This window comes from Bos taurus, chromosome 19 (assembly GCF_002263795.3).
Source record: "Bos taurus isolate L1 Dominette 01449 registration number 42190680 breed Hereford chromosome 19, ARS-UCD2.0, whole genome shotgun sequence".
NCBI lineage: Eukaryota > Metazoa > Chordata > Mammalia > Artiodactyla > Bovidae > Bos > Bos taurus.
The window spans coordinates 22,365,847-22,386,434 of record NC_037346.1 but is presented as its reverse complement, the minus strand read 5'-3'; the positions used below and the strand labels follow the sequence as shown (position 1 = coordinate 22,386,434).

At 50.9% G+C, this 20,588-nt stretch overlaps 1 protein-coding gene across 1 annotated transcript in view; it reads right to left on the bottom strand.

Moving 5' to 3' along the window:
• RPH3AL (rabphilin 3A like (without C2 domains)) overlaps positions 1–20,588 on the bottom strand; it is a 139,478-nt gene that overhangs the window by 54,436 nt on the left and 64,454 nt on the right.

Sequence of the window (20,588 nt, the reverse complement as noted above, 5' to 3'; positions counted from 1 at the left end):
AATTGCTTAAGCTCATCACTTCTAAATGCGTATTTTGCTTCCTCCAAATGCACAGCCACAAGCAGCAGTGGGAAAAGCCAGATGAAACGCACCAGGAGAAGAAGGGGACTTGGCGGGGGCTGAGACCTCGTCCCGGCTAACCCGGCAGAGTCTGATTAGGGGACAGTGTGTCCTCCTTACAAAACAGTCACACCAGCTAATCAATCAGTCTTTCTGCCGCCTGGAAGCTGCCTGGTCCCTGCAGGGTGGGGAGCTCTCTCCCTCCTCCTCCCCCTAAGGGAAGGCTGGATCCCTGGCTTGGCCTTTTCTGCATGCTGCCAACTGAGCAAGGAGCACACCTCTCTGCCGAGAGGGAAATGTCACCAGCTTGGCTTTCCCGAGCATGTTGTCACCACCTGATGGGGAGGCTGAGCCTCAGGAAGTGGGGAGCCAGTTCGTGGCAGGAGGGGAGCTATGATACATCATGGGGGGGTGGTGTCTGCGCTGGCCTCCATTTGATGCTCAGGTACAAGAGACATCACTTTTCTTTGATTTCTCCAAATACACTGTAACCGGCTCCAAGCTCAGCTCCCTCCAGGTTGGCAGGACAGTCCACCCCAGTCTGATTAGGCCTGGCTCTCACGAAGATCTCAGGCTTGGGGTCTTGGCAGTGCAGTGTGTCTGGGAAGGGTCCCCTGGGTGCTGTGGGGCCCAACCACTCCTGTGCCAGACCTGGGCTGGGATCTGTGCCAGGCTGGGGCTTGGCCTCTCTGGGGGCCCGCAGACTGTCCGCCTGGAGCTCCAAGTCATCAGCCCTGACCTGGTTTGGAGATCTCCCTCCCCGCCTAGAGCTGCCTCTTGTTGCCCTTCCCAAAGTTCGCCCCAACCCTTCTACCTCGAGGACAGGGCCCCCCATAAGCCCATAAGTTGGGCCTCAGGAAACACACATGGGCCCCTCCTCCCTGGGGTAAAGAGAGGAACGAGGTGCTGAAGCCACTTGGCTGTTTTTCTTGCTCATCCCCATGACCCTGTGTAGATGAGGGAATGTGAGCCGGCCACCACATCAACTCAGTGCAAAGGGAACACTGCAGTCATGTCAAGGACAGCCAGGCCTGGGGGAGGCGCTAGCTTCCCTGCCGAGTGGGCTTTCACTGAGCGGAATTGCCCTGGGCAAGTGAGTGCTGGCTTCTAGGGGTTAACCGTCTCATGCTTCCTGCAGCCTGAAACTGTGTCTGAGCATTAGACAAACCAAGTCTACCTTCTGGGCCTAACTCACATGCTCCATGTGTTCCTTTTGCAAAGGTGCATCCCGGCCCAGAACATGCTCAGGGAAAGGGGGGTGGCTCAGGGTGTGGCCACAGGATACAGGCTCTGGGGCAGGAGAGCACAGAGTCTGCCATTTAGAGGCAACCTTAGACTTGCAACTAACCTTCTCTGGGCTTTGTTTCCTTGTCCTGAAAACGGTGGTAACAAGCAGGTGCATGCCACCTCTGGGAGGATCAAGGGAGCTGATTCACAAAAGTGCTCATCAGCACAGTACACGGTAAGAAGCCAGGCAGTAACCAGAGTACTGCATGGCCATCTCAGTAAAGGATACCACACCCATCAATCATATAGGCCCAAACCCAGAATCATCCTTGATCCTCACTCTCCCTCATACCCAACTAAATAATCCATCTCCAAGAACTCTAAATCTCACTCAAACTGTCTGCCCCCTCCACATCCACACCTACCTCCTTGTGGCCTCAGCTCGCACCCCTCTCCCTCTGCTCCACTGCCTGGCCCTCTACTCTCCAGCCCCAGCCATGCTGACCTGACTTCAGGCCCTGGTCCTCTATCTGCTTTTCCTGCACCGGACCTTGGCACCTGCTGCTTGCTCCATCTGGGATGTAGTTGGTCACACTCTCTGCTTATCAGCCTACTTATCCTTCAGACCTCGGCAAAAGCACAGCTCCTTCAAGGAAGCCTTGTCTGACTTCTTACCCAGTTGGAGCTTTCCTACCAGGCTCTTGTCTCTTCTCCTCCACTGAGATCTCATCCTCATCCTCCTGGCTATGTAACTACAGTCTCTTCCCCTACTAGGCTGTGAGCTCCTGGAGGACAGAGGCCATGCCTGTTTCTCTTCATCCTCCTGGTTCCAGTAGCAGCATCATGAATTGTCGTAGAATAAACGAAGGAGCAAAAAAGAGCTACTAAAAAACATATCTAATGAATGTATTTATTTGGCTGTGCTGGGTTTTAGTTTTGGCATGTGGGACTTTGTTCTCTGACTAGGAGTTGAACCTGGGCCCCTGCATAGGGAGTACAGAGTCTTAGCCACTGGACCACCAGGGAAGTCCTCCAAGAAGAGCTACTTTTAATATTACACCTGAGAAGGCAAGAGGGGGTCCCTCCTGGAATGTGCTGACCAGCTTGGGGGAAAAGACACACAGAGACAGGAAATACTCACTTGGCAGCTGGGGGCAAGGAATGCCTGGTCCATGCTGAGTGATGCTGACTGGTGGGGCAATGGGAGACCAGACCAGGAGGAGCCTCGTCCAGGGTGCAGTGTTGGGGTGGGGGTGGGGGTTGGGAAAGCTGCCAGTTGGTCTCACTCTTAAGTGTACAGCATGAAGCCAGGCTGGCCTGCCCACAGAGGAAATGACACCACTGGTCCTTTACTAAGAGTAGGGGGCAGGAATGTGTGCCCTGCCCTCCACGTGACCACTCCTGATTGCTCCCCCCTCCTCCGGGGATATCCTGCAGGCCACCTGTGAGTGCAGACTGGGTCCAAGGTCTATGGGGCGCCCTCCTCAGCATCCCCATAATCCAGGCTACTTGGTTACCCCAAGACTCTCTGGAACCCCACCCTCCATCCAACATCATTACCTTCACCATCCCACACTGCTGGCCAGAGTCAAAGGTGCGACAAGGTCTGGGAGACCACAGAGCTTGGGCACCTCACTTCCAGGCCGGCCTTCATGTCCTCACTGGGAGCCCCTGACTCATTCCACACAGAGCCCCCATTCTCCACGGCGGGTCCCCAAGTGAGAAGTGAAAGTGAAAGTCACTCAGTTGTGTCCCACTCTTTGTGACCCCATGGGCTATACAGCCCACAGAATTCTCCAGGCCAGAATACTGGAGTGAGTAGTCTTTCCCTTGTCCAGGGGATCTTCCCAACCCAGGGATTGAACCCAGGTCTCCTGCATTGCAGGCAGATTCTTTACCAGCTGAGCCACAAGGGAAGCCCAAGAATACTGGAGTGGGTAGCCTATCCCTTCTCCAGGGGATCTTCCCGACCCAGGAATTGAATCGGGGATCTCCTGCATTGCAGGTGGATTCTTCACCAACTGAGCTATCAGGGAAGCCCAAGGCAGGGTCCCCAAGCTGCCACCAACTAGAAGGGAACAGGTGCCTCATTTTGCACGGCAGGAATAGAGATGCAGACGTAGAGAACAGACCTGCGGACCCGGTGGGGGAAGGAGAGGCTGGGATGAATTGAAAGAGCAGTATCCAAACATATATATTGTTGTTTAGTCCCTAAGTTGTGTCCAGCTCTTTTGTGGCTGCCACGCCCCTCTGTCCATATATAATATAGGTAGCCAATGGGAAGCCGCTGTATAACACAGGAAGCTCTACCCAGTACTCTGTGACAACCTAGAGGGGTTGGATGCAGTGAGAGAGGGGTTCAAGAGGGAAGAGACATATGTAAAAATAAATTAATTAATTAAAAAAAAAAGAAGGAAGCGGGCATGGTGCCTGCGTGTAGGAGGGAATGAAAAGGCTCACACCCTTCCAAGGGCACTTGGTACCCAGCAGCCTGAAGGCTTCACCACGACATCAACATCCATCACAGAGAGAGTGGTGTTCCCGACGCTCGGCCAACCAGAGAAAGATGAAATTGTGCTCAAATGTTCCATACAAGGAGGCTGGAAAAATGCATACTGTGCAGAAATAAATAATGAAGGTGGTTAATTTGAAACTATTTGGTGCTTCAATTCAATAAGCATTGACTCAACAACTCGATGGAAGGCGATGTTCTAGGAATGAGGAGGATGAACAAGGCACGGCCCTTTTTCCCCACTGAGGGTCCCATCGAGCAGAGGACTTGATGAATGAGCCAAACTCATCTGGAAAAGGACTTGCCCAAGAGTTTCAGCCAACGGAAGTTTGTCACCGAGACGGTCTCTCCCTAGGAAGCAGGCAGCAATGATGTTCCCAGAGTGGTTGCTCCCCCGTCCCCACCCTGCCCCCCCAGGAAAGCCCGGGAAAGAAATGGCTATATCCAGACAACCATCACGGCACAGGCAGGAACAACGCCAAGAAGTCAGCCCACGCATGCGCACTTCACGTCACCCACCGTGTCCCCAGCGCTAGAATTTGAATTTTCAGCAGCAAGAAAAATCCGACTGCATTTTGGAGAAAGGTACTCTGCAATAAAAATGATGATATAAATGAAAGAAGTGAAAACGGTCACAACGGAACCGTGTATTTACTGACACGGAACAAGGTTCACAATAAATGAAGTTTTGAAACCAAGTTATAAACAGAAAGTCTAGTGCGTTTCTCTCCCATATAAATGTATATGTGAAAAAAAAATGTATATGTGTTCATAGCTATCTAGAAGTCAATACACGCACATAAAAATACCTGGAAGGAATAGGCCAAAATGTACATTGAATTGTGCTACATCAAAATCTATTTTAAATGGGTAAGCAGAATTCCTATTTAAAGGAAGCTTATGCTAAATGTTTCCTGAAATCACTTGTCCCAACTTAAGTTTTTGGCCAGACCAAGATTTTTGTGGGTCAGGATGGATTAAAGAAGCTGAAATCATGTGCACAACTGCCTCCAATGCCCAGACCCTGTAGCTGGTGCCAATGGGTCAGCGACCCCTCTGATCACAGCCTCAGCCCTGCTCAACTCTGAGACATCAGTCAGGCTTCATCTCCAGCCTGGAGGGCTGGAGTGCAGGGGCTACACGTGGCCTCCTTGCCACAGAGAGACTTGGTATCTGAAACCCGGGGCATGTTGCCAAATGACTTTAACTAGATACTGATGTATTGGGTTGGCCAAAAAGTTTGTTTGGGTTTTTCTGTAAGATGTTATAGACAAATCTGAGTGAACCTTTTGGCCAACCCAATACATCTTATAAATACTTATATACTTTATTGAGCCTGGTTGCTACACCAAGCATTGAGGTAGGTGTTTTATGTAGAATCTCATTTCATTTTCACAACCACCCTAGGAAGTGGGTATTGTCCCTGTTTTATAAACTTGGGATTTGAGGCTTGAGGCTAAGTAACTTGACCATAGGGAACTGGGATGTGAACCCCATGCTGTTTGAGCCCCAGGTCTCAGCCCAGACAAGACTTATCCAAGCCTTCCTTCCTCCCTGGCAGCTCAAATGGAGGCAAGGCTGGTTCCCTGGGCCCTGGCCCCTTCTCCAGAACTCCAGATTCGGTCAAGCCTCAAGTGGGAGAGGGCGTAGCGCCAGGCCCCTCCTCTTGTCATTGGGACACAGCCTGGGGGCCAGTGGGGCAGAGGGCAGGCTGACCCAAACCCTGACCACTACAAATACAGAATCACTAGGGCCCTAAGATGCACAGTTCTAAGAATGCCAGCCACCTGCTGCTTGGCCTGAGACAGGAGCCAGGAGGCGACCAGAGAAGAGTTTCAGAAGGAAGGCAAGTCTCTGCTTTCCACCCCAGTCCTGTGCCAGGGATAAGCAGCCATCCTGCATCCCGGCTGTGGATGGCAGGTGCACTAACCCACACAGGGCCGGCCTCCTCCCTGTGCTGCCTCCTCTGAGTGGGCCCTCCCGTGCTCACCACCAGATGAGCCACTGATGCCACTTGGGGACCACCTACTAATCCCAACCCTGGGCAGCCCCCAGCCGCCAGCCACCCCTCCCAGCTGAAAGGCAGCACTGCAGATTTCAGGATTCGCTTCCAAAATACCTCCTTCCGCCCGCCTGCCACTTGCTACAGTCAGCACTGCATCCTGAGTAGAGAGGAGGTTTTAAAAGGAGATGGAAGGAGCTCAAGATGAACACTCATGAGCGCAGACTGAGAAATCACACCTAAGATGTGCTTTGGGATCACCTCTATGCTCGTGCCCCACTGTGTGTCTGATGGGGGCTTGGGTACCTCAGGCAGGATGAAGCCGCCAGGAAATGGGGGGACCACTGCCTCTCCACCCCCACCTACCCCCATTAATTCTTCCTGGTCCTGGTTGTCCTCAGCATCGCCTCTCAAAACAGAGACCCCCATGCTTGATTTTTGCCTCTTTTCCAGGCAAACGTGGGAAGCAAGGACTTGAGCTGTCTCGACGGGCCCCAGCGTGCACCCCGGGCACGCAGGGTGGGTGACAGGAGGGCAAACAGAGGCAGCCCTGGCTGCAAACAAGAGTTTGGGCAAAGGAGTGGAGACAGTTTTTCACTCTGAAACTGAGAGGGAGGTTTTAAAAACCATAAGATCTAATAACATATGATCAAAGGGAGACCGCGTGAGACATGGGTCTCGAGGAATTCACTCCTTCCTTCAGCAGGCATCTCTCAGGACACGTGGGCACACAGCCCCTTCCGGGGAAGAGACACACAAAGGCTGGCCTGCATGGACAGAGCAGCTCTGAGTCCTGCCGGGACTGAAGCCGGCTGATGCGGGCACACAGAGTGGAAATGAATCACGCACACACGTGGAAAGGACGAAGGGCTGGAGGGGACGGCCGGGGTGGTTTCCAGAGCCGGCCTGGCTCAGGCAGGGAGGGGTCAATGTAGACCCCCCAGGCTGGGGTGCGTCCCTCACTGCATGCTTCCAAGACTGTCCTGCTCACTTTTTTCAAACATAAAATGCTTTGAAATTTCAAACAGCATTTAAAAAGGTAGAAGGTTTCCACATAAAGAGAGCCTGGGTTTTGAAAGGCTGAACGAAGGTGCTCCAAAGACCCTGGCCAGGCGGCCCGGTGGGGACTCCACACTTGTCCCTCTAGACCTCTAAGGGGACCTCGGGTCTCACGGGGTCTTCTGTGGGGACAGGTAACAGCACTGACTCTCCAAGGGGTGTGTGAGGATGGAAATCACTGTGCCTCAGACATAGAAAACAAACTTCAGGTTACCAAAGAGGAAGGGGGCGGGGAAGGATTCGTTAGGAGTCTGGGATTAACAGATACACACTACTGTATATAAAATAGATAGGGACTTCCCTGGTGATCCAGTGAATAAGACTCCTTGCTCCCAAGGCAGGGGGCCTGGGTTCAATCTGTGGTCGGGGAACTAAGATCTCATATGCTGCATCGAAGACCTGGAACAGCCAAATAAATAGATAAAATAAAAATAAATAGATAACAAGGACCTACTGTATAGCACAGGGAACTATATTCAGTATCTTATAATAACTTATGATAGAAAAGAATCTGAAAAAGAATAAGGATATATATGCATGTGTAACAGAATTACTTTGCTGCACACCTGAAACATTGCAAATTGACAATACTTCCATAAAAAAAAAGAGAAAAGGAATCAGTGAACGGTTCTATCAGGAGTTCTCAGACACAACCCTCATAAAATCTGCCAGGCTTGGGAGATTTTGTGCACCCCAGGGCCCTGTCCCTAGGCCAACCTGCTGAAGGAGGAAGCTCTAGGGTGGATGAAGCCCACTGCACCCGGAGGGCTCCCTGACCCACACCGAGCTTTCCTTAAGCTTAAGCACTAGGCTCCTGGCCCCTGGTTAGCTCCTTCCAGCCCTAAAGAAACCCCTTGCTCCTGGAACTGACCCAGGCCCCCACTGAGCTCTTCGAGTGCTCCAGCCTCTCAGCCACAGGACCACATAGCTACATCTGAATCCCTGGATCCATGGTCTCCCAGGACCACTGCATCACACTGGCGGCCTGCAGCTCTCCGACCGCATACTGGCCAGGAGGGACTCAGCGCAGAGGAGGGCCCAGGTGGTGGAGGAAGCAGGCTCATGTCCCGTTGCTCCCCACCGAGTGGTTACTTAGAGTTACGACTCATAATAATGATAATAGTCGCCATTTATTGAGCACTTACTCTATGCCTGGCACGCAGCTCAATGCTCAACACCCATTATCATTATCACATTTAATCTGGTTTATGTTCACAACAGCCCTGTGAGGGAGGTTTTATGATCTGGATGTCTTAAATGATGAATCAGAGGCCCAGAACTCTTGGGTGGCTTGGCTAAGTTCATGTCACCAAGAGGTGGCAGGGTTGGGATGGGGACCCAGGTCCACAGTCATAAAAGCAGGAGCTTATATAACGTGGACTGTGTTCTGGGCACAGCAGGAGTGCTTCGTACGGACAAGTCTCTCAATAGTGACGGCCCAGGTAAGCTGTCTGGGGTCACACAAGAGGAGTTAGTAGAAGGCTGGGCTGGGATCTTACTCCCGTTCACTGACAGAGAGGAAGTGGATGGAGTTCTCCTATGGACAGTGGTGGTCTGTAGACATGTGGCTGAGATAGACCCTGGCCATCGTGGGAACACAAACTCACTGCATTAAAGGCCCCAGACACAGCCAGCTCCAGCCTCCCCCAGCCCGGCCCTGGTTGCATAACCAACTGCTGTTTTCCTGAAGCTTTGGGCTGGGGCCTCCTACAGACAATTCCTCACCCAGAGGTGTGTCTGCCACCTGGTAGCCACCTGGCCCAGGCTCTGTTATGGGAGCCACAGCCAAGGGAGAGGCCTCATCATTTTGGTTTTCCACCCTCATATCCAGTGTCCTGAAAATGCCCTGTTCCTCTCGCAGCACCCCAGCTAAGGCTATAGGTAAGCCTGGCTCCTCTGGGGCTGCCACAAAGATGCACCTTGGAGGGAGGGCCAGGCAGGGAGCCCCTGGCCAGGTGTGCCAAGTAGATCCTAGCTCCCAAATTCCGTAGCCCTAGGACCTGTGACCAGCCAGTGGGAGGGGTCTCCAAAGACTGAAGTCTCAGCCCTGCTTTTGGAATGCTCGTTATATCCATGAGAAGGCAGGCAGGGGCCTCCAGTGAACCTTCACCTTCCCTCCCGCTAGAATTCGGTGGGCCACTTTAGCTGCAGGCTGAGTCAATGATGTCAAGAGCATTCAGCAAATACTCCCTAAAGTCCTGCTCCTGGACTAGGTGGAGAACACGGTGAGGCTCACAGGCTGGAGGCACAGAGACACAAGGATGGATGCACACATATGTGAGAGCCTTCCTCCCTGGCCCCCGCCTAGCTCTCCAGCCTCACCAAGCCCACCACACCAGCCCCTAAAGCCTCACTGCCTGTTCCTGACACTCTAGGTACTTCCTTGCCACTATGCTTTCACCCAGGCTCTGCCTCATGGCTAGTGAACTCCTATGCATCCTTCAGGAACAACTCAAATGTCTCCTCCTCCATGACTCCTTCCTTGATTTTTCCCCAGGGGAAGTACAAGTTACTTTTTCCTGTACACTCCTAACATGGGTTGGGATTTCTAGAGGAGGGTTAACTGCATCATACTGAAATTGTCTCTCCTGTGACTGTGCCCCCTTTAGAAATAGGACATTGTTGTTCATGCTTAAATCCCCCAGTTTAGCAGGCACCTGGCTTGTAGCTGGCTAGGAGGGGAAGGAGGGTCTGACTGACAAGCACCACGTGTTGTGGGACTGAGATTCTGTAGACATCTGGGGGCTGCTATTGGCTTTTAAGGAGGTGAGGGATATGATCAGATCTGAGTTTCAGAAAAAGGGCCTTGGCTGAAAATACAGATTCAGTGACTCACGGTCAATTTGTCCTCCATATTCTCAGCAGACGCTCTTTTTCCAGAACATTCCCAGATGCCCATGGAACTTCCGATCCTAGCTGGGTTTGGAAGGTGAGGAAAAGGAAGGATGCTGCTTATCCAAGGCTGCCAGTCGGCCAACAGGATGGATGGTGGTGATGTCAGCAGAGTGGGACGAGCGGCTGCCACAATATTTAGCTTTGGACTCATTGATACTTGCAGTGCGAGGGGACTCCTTGGAGGAGCTGTCTGGTCCCAGTTGACACCCAAGACCAGAGCTTGGGAGGAAGGCAGGGGACAGAGACAATGGTGGGACAGCACGTGGCGTTGGCTGAAGCTGGGGCACTCGAGGGAAGTGAGAGGCCGTGCAGACCAGTGATCTTTCAGTGTTAATCCGAGTGTGTCTACTCTTGGTTTCACCATCCCTAGGACAGGTGTTTCAGGAGAGCTGAGGCTTGGCCTGACTCCTGAGGTCACTCTGAAACCTGGATTGCTGCTTGGCACACTGTAGATGCTCAATAAATGTTTGTTTAGGCTAAAGGAGACGTTAATGTTTGAGTTCTGAGGGGGAGAGCATAAAAGGAGGAAGGGTCTTCATGGGGGCCAGGACCCAGGGAGCAGGAGGGGCCCCAGAGCAGAACCACAGGGCCAGGCCGGATGCAGACAGCCAGCCAGACAACACACTTGAGTTGCTGGGCCAAAGAGAACAGGGTGGGGAGTGGGGAAGTCTTAGGGAGGCTGGAGAAGGCCAATCCAGGGACCAGCAGAAGCCAAGTGAGCAGAGATGCCCCAAGCTAAAGTCAGGAGGTTCCCTGGCTTTGCACCAGCCCTGCATGGACATGCAGCCCCTCGGCAACTCCACCTGTCCCAGGGGTCAGCACCTTTTCTCTGGCTCTCCGGAATCATCATAACTCTTAAAAGGTTAGGCTTCAGACTTCCCTAGCAGTCCAGTGGTTAGGACAACACCACCAGGGGTTGTGGGTTCAATTCCTGGTCAGAGACCTAGGATCCCGCATGCCAAAAAACCGAAATGTAAAACAGAAGCAGTATTGTAACAAATTCAATGAAGACTTTAAAAATGGTTCACATAAAAAAAAAATCTTTATCAAAAGATAGCTTTATGTGAAAATACCCTCTCCCTTCTCTGTGTACCTCCACAGCCTGGGACACATTAAATATCTTCGAAGCCAGTCTTTGGAACTGTCACTGGAACTGCCTGTCATTGGAAGCCTGTCACTGGAACTGATATATATATATATAAATTTTATATATTTTAAATATATATATATATATAAATTTTAAATATCTTCGAAGCCAGTCTTTGGAACTGTCATTGGAGCTGCCTGTCATTAGAACTGATATATATATATATATATATTTTATATATTTATATATATATATAAATTTGAAAAATAGAGCAGCCTCAACAAACACCCTAGGGCTTCTTAACATTCCAGGAGCAACAGCACTAATGATCAATTAAGGACCCTGGTGATGCACAGGAGCAGAGCTCCAGGGAGCGCAGCGACAGGTCTGGGCCAGGTAGAGTTACTCTGATCCTCAGGCCTTGGAACTCCCAGCCTGGGTGGGTTGCTTATGCTGCTGAAGTTGGCAGCTTGTGCTCAGGGAATGAATGGACTGAGGGCCCTGGATACCACATGGAGGTGGTTAGACTTTATTCTAAAGGTACTAGGGAGCCACCGAAGACTTTAGTGGGAGGGGGGAAAAAAAAAACCACACTTGAGCAAGACCAAGAAGGAGCTAGAAAACAGATGAGACTCCACTGTCGGGGGTCAGGAAACGGGGTGGGGAGGCCCCGTAATGGCACCCTGGTGCTCAGGCCTCACACCCTGTGGGGGCACCCAGGCTACACTCCCGTCTGCACCTGGAAACTCAGCCAGGCAGATGAGGTTCTTGGGCAGAACTACACCTCTGAAAGGCTTGGCAGGTCACGACCCCTCTCAGCCTCAGTTCCTCCACCTGTAACCCGGGGGAGTCATTCCTCCTATGGAAGGCAGGATGACAAGGGTGAGGAAAGGGTTTGGAAGAACGAGAGCTTAAAAGCCCCTCTGACAAAGGCCTGGCTCTTTCCAGGTTTGGACGCCCAGCCTAAAGGGCATCCTGGGTGAGGAGCCAGCTCCCCCGTGCCCCGCCATCTGCAGGAGCCATGCCCTGGTGTCCCCGTGGGGAAACAGGACAGGCTAAATCCACCTCCAGTTAAGGTCAGTGAACAGCAAACAGCTGTGCAGGAAACGACGCAGCAGGAAGAAACAGGGGCAATTTAAGAGCGATGAAGAATCGCTGGCCCCGTGAAGGGTGGCAGCTTGTGGGGCACAGCCGGCGAGGTGAGGGCCACGTGGGCGGCGCCGGCCACAGCTCGGACTGGAAATGTCATTATCTGTTATTTATTGCAACAGAGGACGGGAGGCTGCACCAGATTACTGTTCCTGGTAACAGCCACTAAACAGATTTCCCAGTACGGCTTCCTGCTGCCGGTGCACTCTTGACGGACGATATACTGACCAGACCCGGGAGAAGAACCACTGAGGGAGGTGGCAAGGGTGTCGGGGGTGCTGGACAGAGTTCTCAGCGGGGAAGCCTGGCCGGTGTCCCCAACCCTAACCCAGGCCTACAGAGACGCTGCCCACTCAGTGAGGGGCTGGCCTCATCCTAACCAGTTTATGACTCAACAACCTCAAACATCTCACATGTGTCTAGCTGCTGCTCGGCCATCTCAGGGCGTCCGGGGGGAGCTTGGGATACCACACTCGACCATGAATGGTGAGCCTCGGTGTTGGGGTTACCATCCCTGCCCCAGTACTGGGAGTACTTAGCCAATGGCCTTCACACCCCATGGGCAAGCACCAGACAGCACCTTCTCTCTCTCTTTTCTTAGTTCTCTGACCAAGGCTCGAACCCATACCCGCTGCATTGGGAGGGCAGAGTCTTAACCACTGGACACCAGGGAAGTCCCTAGCTCTCTTTACTTCCTAAACGACATGTGGGCAAAATTCTAAAGCAAGAGGTAGGAGGAACTGTGAGGCTCTGGCTGTGCCAACAGGAACAAGTTATCCTTCTGAGCCGCAGTTTCTCCATCTGGAAAATGGGTATAATCACTGCCTTTTTTTTGCCTATGGATGGGCTTATGGCATCATCAGAGGAAGAGGGAGCTCTCAGGAGCACATGCCCCCCCCCACCCCGGCTTCCTTCTACTGAGAGGACACGGGCTCCATCACAGCCTGAGCCAAAGTGAATTGGGAAGCAAACCCGCCAAAGCTTTAAAATAACAACAAATTGAGCTGTGTTCTGGAGAGAGATGAGCTTCCAAATCACAGTTGCAGCTGCTGCTGCTGCTCCTTGATCTGGTGTGGGGGAGGGGTGGAAATCCCAGGGGAGCAGGTTTGGGGGTAGTGGCCCTGCAAGGACTGGGATGACCTGAGCTTCCTGGCAGGACACTGGTGGATAGCCCCGGAGACCCTTGCTTCTAATCCCTCCAACTGCTTCCTTTCACAGGGAGCATAAGAGAGGCGCAGAACAGGAAGGGGTTTTGACCCAAGGTCACAGGGGGAGCCCAGAGCCGAGCTCTCCTGCGCTCCTAACTTCCGGGCCATGCACTAGGGGAAGGGTGCAACAGGCAGATATGAGTTTAGGTAACACCGCGTCCCCCACCCCACCAGCTATGTTTGCCCTCTGATGTACACAGGGACCCATGCCCCCAATGGACTTCACACACGGGTGGGATACGTGTCTGGGGGAGTGCTGAGCAAAGGGAGACAGCTGAAGCCAAAATGCAGAGGCCACAGCCCTGGGAGAGATCCAGATGAGGAGAGAAGCCAGGTCTAACAGGATGAGGCGATGTCTGCAGCAAGAGAAGGTGGGCCCAGGCCCAGGCCCCCCACCCCAGTCCTCCCCCTGAAGTGCATAAAGAGCCTGAAAAAGCAGCAGCTACAGGAAAGGGTAAAAACTCCCTAATATCACCCAGCCAAGAATGGAATTAGATTTCCATATATAGACCTGGAGAGGATGTCTTTGATATGTTATTAAATAAAAAAAGATGAAAAAAGAGAGTTATAGAGTAAGGAGTATATTATGGTCCCATTAACAAACATGTAGATGCACACACCTGTGTACATGTGCCTGCATGTGGAGAGAGATACGGAAGGACAAATGTGCAAGCTGCTAAGGTCAGAGGCAGGGCAGGGGGTTAATGTTTTATACACTCTGTATTATTCGATTTTTATAATTACTGCACACTCGGTGCCAGCCACTGTTTCTTAGAGCTTACCATATATTTCACTCAATTCAATCCATACCACCTTATGACATAGGTGAGAAAACTAACGCAGAGAGGTGAGGTGGCTTGCCCAAGCCAGGAGGAGAACCCAGGCACCCCGAATCCAGGGCTCTTAATCTTTATGCAATAGTATAAATTACTTTTCAAAATTCCAGAAAAAGGAAGTCAATAAGAAAATAAAGGATGCCATCTCACTAAGTCCGTCAATACTTTGGAACCCAAGCAACTGACCCTGGATCCTCCCACCTGGCAAACTCAACAGGTAATGACGGAGGTGGGGAAGAGGTGGGGAAGCAAGCCACACCCCTTTTCACTTCTGTGTGGTCCAATGCCCAGGCTAATGGACCAGGTCAGGGTGGCCGCGTTTCTGTAAAGGGCCAGAAAGTGCAGGATCGTGACCTGGTAGGGCCTGGCCCAGAGTGAACTCAGTCACTGGCAGCTTTTGTTATTTCTAACCCTCGACTGTCTTTTTTTCCCCCCTTATTTATTTATTTGGCTGTGTTGGGTCTTAGTTGCAGGATCTTTCACCGTGGCATACAACCAGATTCTCTAGCTGAGGCGCGTAGGCTGGGTAGTTGTGGTGTGCATGCTTAGTTGCTCTGCGGCACGTGGGATCTTAGTTCCCCAACCAGGGATCGAACCTGCACCCCCTGCATGGCAAGGCAGATTTTTAACCACTGGACCGCCAGGGAAGTCCTTCTTAACTGTCCTTTGAGTCCCCATCTTAGTCGTTCCTGCCTGAAGTCAGGGCTTTATTATTGCTAATTGGATAATTCCACATCTGACAGGCTCTTTCCAACCCACGACACATTCCCACCTCCAAATCCACCTCTGGACGTAAGCTCCCCAGAGACCTACCCGGCGGCTGTCACCTCCTGCTCAGCAGCGTTTGATGCTCTGCGGCCAAAAGCCTGGCACGCGGGGCCCCTTGGTGATCCTCACTTCATTCTCTTCCTCCCTCAGGCTGCGTCTCGCCATCACCCCCTCCTTCTTCCTCCCTTCCCCACAACCACCAGCTCTGCCAAATGCCGACCAGTCCCTGTACTTCCTCCTGAAATGTCCCCCACCCCCCGCCCCCAGGACCTGGGTAGCCACCCTCCAGGCTCAGCTCAAAGTGAGCTCCACTTTGCAAGGCCCTGTACCTCTCAGGTGCCAGCACCGCCCACAGCCCTCCACTCTGAGATCCCCCCACAATATCTGTGTCTATGGCATTATCTGCCATCAGTGGTGAGCTCCTGAGGGCCTGGCTAGAAGGTGCGCTAAGTGAGCAGGGTTCCCGGTTGGTCTCTCTCCAGGACACTCTGGGCCTTGTCACCAAGTGCCCAGCTTGGCTTTCAGCAACTCCCCCACTACTCAACTAAAGAAAGCTGAGTGCCGAAGAATTGATGCTTTTGAACTCTGGTGTTGGAGAAGACCCTTGAGAGTCCCTTGGACTGTAAGGAGGTCCAACCAGTCCATCCTAAAGGAAATCCATCCTGAATATTCATTGGAAGGACTGATGCTGAAACTGAAATTCCACTACTTTGGCCACCCAATGCAAAGAACTGACTCATTGGAAAAGACCCTGATGCTAGGAAAGATTGAAGGCAGGAGGAGAAGGGGACAACAGAGGATGAGATGGTTGGATGGCATCACCAACTCAATGGACATGAGTTTGAGTAAGCTCTGGGAGTTGGTGATGGATAGGGAGGCCTGGCATGCTGCAGTCCATGGGGTCGCACAGAGTCGGACATGACTGAGCGACTGAACTGAACTGAATTGAACCACTGCCTTTGTCCTGAAGACCCTGAGCTGAAGGTCTGAATCAAACCTGGCTGACCTTTGATATTCAGGCTGATATTTGAATGGGCTTTGAGCTGCACAAAGTGGCAAAAAAGAAGCTACGTTTGGGGCAGAAAGGCCAGGGCATGGGCTCCAGAGCAGGGAGAAAGAAGTGTGCCTTGATGGAGACGTTCTGTTCATCAGACTCCTGGGTGAGCAGATGTTCCATGATGCCATGTGCTGTCTGGTCCAAGCCTCCGATCCCCGCAACGGCAGCCAAGTCAATTCGTGCCAAGCAGCCAGAGCGGGCCCTCGGGGCAGACGAATTAAGTGACTTTTTCCGGGAATTTAGGAACCATCAGTGGCTGAATGAAAAATCCATCTTTGTAATGAGGCACAAACACAAGTCTCCTAACATTTGAGTCAGGTTGGGGAGGGGAAAGGACATGGTGGGGCCAATTTGGAGGCAGCTCAGATGAGAAGGCTCCAGGAGGCTTCTGCCTTTGGGGCCGCACCTGAGGGACAGAGGCGCTGAGGGCAGGAGACAGACCAGGGGACAGGGAGCTTGGATGACTTTCACTGCACCCTCACACAGGAGGGAGGCCCTGGGGTAAAATGCCCCCCTCCCAACCCTCGTGCACTGTCGGTGCAATTGTAAAATGATGCACCTGCCAGCTGAAAAGAGTCTGACGGGTCCTCAGAAAATTAAACAGAATTATTCCACGATCTAGCAATCCCACGTATGGATACATACCCATAAGAATTGAAAGTAGAGTCTCAAAGAGATATTTGCATACCCATATTCACAGGAGGGCAGGAGGAGAAGGGAAGAGATAATTGGATGGCATCACTGACTCAATGGACATGAGTTGGAGCAAACAGTGGCAGATAGTGAAGGACAGGGAAGCCTGGCGCATGGCAGTCTGTGGGGTCACAAAGAGTTGGACATGACCAAGCGACTGAACAACAACAGCCACAAATTCACAGGAGCACCAACCATTCACAAGAGCTAAAAGGTGGAAGCAACCTAAGTGTTCATTGACGGATGAATGGATCAGCCAAATGTGTTTCAAATACAATATTATTATTTAACCTCAAAAAGGATATTACAATATTATTATTTAACCTTAAAAAACTAAGATCATGGCATCCAGTCCCATCACTTCATGGCAAATAGATGGAGAAACAGTGGAAACAATAGCTGACTTTATTTTTGGGGGCTTCAAAATCACTGCAGATGGTGACTGCAGCCATGAAATTAAAAGACGCTTACTCCTTGGAAGGAAAGTTATGACCAACCTAGATAGCATATTCAAAAGCAGAGACATTACTTTGTCAACAAAGGTCCATCTAATCAAGGCTATGGTTTTTCCAGTAGTCATGTATGGATGTGAGAGTTGGACTACAAAGAAAGCTGAGCACTGAAGAATTGATGCTTTTGAACTGTGGTGTTGGAGAAGACTCTTGAGAGTCCCTTGGACTGCAAGGAGATCCAACCAGTCCATCCTAAAGGAAATCCATCCTGAATATTCATTGGAAGGACTGATGTTGAAGCTGAAACTCCAATACGTTGGCCATCTGATACAAAGAGCTGACTCATTGGAAAAGACCCTGATGCTGGGAGAGATTGAAGGCAAGAGGAGAAGGGGACGACAGAGGATGAGATGGTTGGATGACATCACCGACTCAATGGACATGAGTTTGGGTGAACTCGGGGAGTTGGTGATGGACAGGGAGGCCTGCTGTGCTGCGGTTCATGGGGTCACAAAGAGTCAGACATGACTGAGCGACTGAACTGGACTGAAAAAGGAAGTTCTCACATGTGCTATCCAGTGGATAGACCTTGGCAACATTGTGCTGAGTGACAGGAGCCAGTCACAAAAAGACGAACATTGCACGATTCGTTTATATAGGTATTTGGAATTGTCAAGCACACAGAACAGAAAGAATTGGGGTGCCAGGGGCTGGGGTGGGTGGGAATGGGGAGTTATCACTTAATGGGTATAGAGTTTCAGTTTTGCAGGATGAGAAAGTTCTGGATCTGATGGTGGTGATGGTCATACAACAATGTGAACGTACTTGATGTTCCTTGCCTGCACATTTAAAAATGATTAAAATGGTAAATTTTAACATTTGTTTGTCTTAACACAAATTAAAAAATAAATAATTTTTAAGGACTCCCCTGGTGGTCCAGTGGCTAAGACTCTGCGCTCCCAGGGCAGGGGGCCCGGATTTGATTCTGCTCAGACAACTAGGTCCCACGTGCCACAATTAAAGATCCCACGTGCTGCTACTAAGACCTGGTGCAGTCAAATAAATATTTTTTTAAAAACCAAATACATTTCCCAAGGCTATAGCTGCCATCAATAGTGATTCCTCTGGTGGATCTAGGCAAAACCAATGGAAAATTTTCTGTAAGGTATTCAGCATTCGAGATGTCACTAAGAACATCCATGATTCATGGGAAGAGGTCAGAGTTTCAACATTAACAGGAGTTTGGAATAAGTTGATTCCAGTCCTCATGGCTGACTCTGAGGGGTTCAAGACTTCAGTGCAGATATGGCGGAAAGAGCAAGAGAACGAGAAGTGGAGCCTGAAGATGGGCCTGAACTGGGGCAGTCTCAGGATAAAACTTGAACAGATAAGGAGTTGTTTCTTACAGCTGAGCAAAGAAAGTGGTTTCTTGAGATGGAATCTCCTCGGGTGAAGATGCTGTAAAGACTACTGAAATAACAAAGGATTTAGGATATAACATAAACTTAGCTGATGAAGCAGTGTCAGGGTTTGAAAGGACTGACTCCAATTTTAGAAGAAGTTCTATGATGAGTAAAATACTATCAAACAGCACGCTGCAGAGCAAGTGTTCATGAAAGAAAGAATCAATCACTGTGGCAAAATTCACTGTTGTTTTATTTCAGGGAATTGTCGCAGCTGCCCCAAAGTCCAGCAACCACCACCTTGATCACAGTCAGCATGAGGAGGGCGAGGGGAGCACGACTGAGGCAAGAAGCCCCCAGCAAAAAGATTAGTACTGGATGAAAGGCTCAGGTGATGGTCAGCCTTTTTCAGAAATCAAATGTTTTAAAATTAAAGTGAAAGGGTTAGTGGCTCAGTTATGTGTGACTCTTTGCGACCCCATGGACGGTAGCCCGCCAGGCTCCTCCTGCCAATGGGATTCTCCAGGCAAGAATACTGGAGTAGGTAGCCATTCCCTTCTCCAGGGGATCTTCTGCATTGCGGGTGGATTCTTCACCATCTAAGCCACCTGGGAAGCCCTGAAATTAAGGTATGTACTTTTTTTAAGACATACTGCTATTGCATACATTTAGACTACATAACAGACTAACGACAGACACATAATAGACTACAGTAGGCACTTCCTGGCGGTCCAGTAGCTAAGACTGTGCTCCCAGTGCAGGAGGCTCGGGTTCAATCCCTGGTCAGGGAATTAGATCCCACATGCCCCAACTAAAGATTCTACATGCTGCAACAAAGATTGAAGATCCCACATGTCGTGACTAAGACCCAGTGCAGCCAAGTAAATAAATATTAAAAATAATAGACCCCAGTAAAGTGTAAATATGACTTTTATATGAACTACGACACCAACAAAGTTGTTGCTTTATTGCAATATTTGCTTTACTGCAGTGGTCTGGAACCAAACCCACAGTATCTCTGAAGTATGCCTGTACAGACTTTTTTGTATATATATTAAACTTGATACAACCACATGCTAAATTCACCAATATCCACCTTTTGTATTTAGAGTCTTTCAGATTTCCTGGTTATATGATCATGCTTTCATGACAACGACAGTCCTAGCTATTCTCCAGTCCGTACGTCACACGTTTCTTTTTCTTGCGTGATTGCCCTGCTTTGGCCTCCAGCACAATGTTGAAAGAAGTGGTGATGAATATACACAGAACTTGTCTTATTCCTGACTTTATGAGAAAAGTTTTCAATATTTAACTATCGAGTATGATGTTTCTTCTCCTCCTGTGTTCTGCTTCTCCAAGGAAGGGAAAACGTGACATGTGAAGGCTTCCATCTGAAAGAATGGAGAGGCAGCGTGGCAGAACCACTCAGCCCAGGGGACCCAGCTCCCCACTACCTGGCCAGGGGCCCAAGCAGGCCACACCACTGAACCGAGCCCCTGTTCTCCATCTGTGACTGGAACAGCCTCACCTCCCCTGCCTCCCGACAGCTTTGCCTTAAGGACCAGAAAGGATGGCTTCTGTGAAAGAGCTTTATAAACTCCAAAGGACATCACGCGGTGAGACAGTGGTCTCCGTGGCCACTCTTTGCCAGAGTGAGGACGGTCTGAGGGAGGGTGCAGGAGACTCTTAAGCTGAGGTTGGAAGGCTGTGGTGCAGGGGAGGGCGTGGGGAGCAAGACGAGCAGAGAGGAGGCGGTCACTGAAGGTCCTTCACCACTGCTCTAAGCCAGGCCTGGGGCGGCGACCTCAGAGCAGGGGTTTTCCAACTCAAGGAGGAGCAGAACCCCCAGGAGTGCTGCTTGTTAAACACACTGCCTGCACGGGCAGCGTTCCTATTCAGTAGGTGCTATGGACTAAGTGCTTGTGTCCCCTCAAAATTCGTGTATTGGGGGCTTCCCTAGTGGTCCAGTGGTTAAGAATCTGCCTGCCAGTGCAGGGGACATGGGTTTGATCCCTGGTCCAGAAAGATCCCACATGCCAAGGGGCAGCTAAGCCCATGCAGCACAACTACTGAGCCTGTACACCGAAATTACTGAAGCCTGTGAACCCTAAAGCCCATGCTCCAAACAAGAGAAGCCACTGCGACGAGAAGCCTGTGCACTGCAGCTGGAGAGTAGCCCC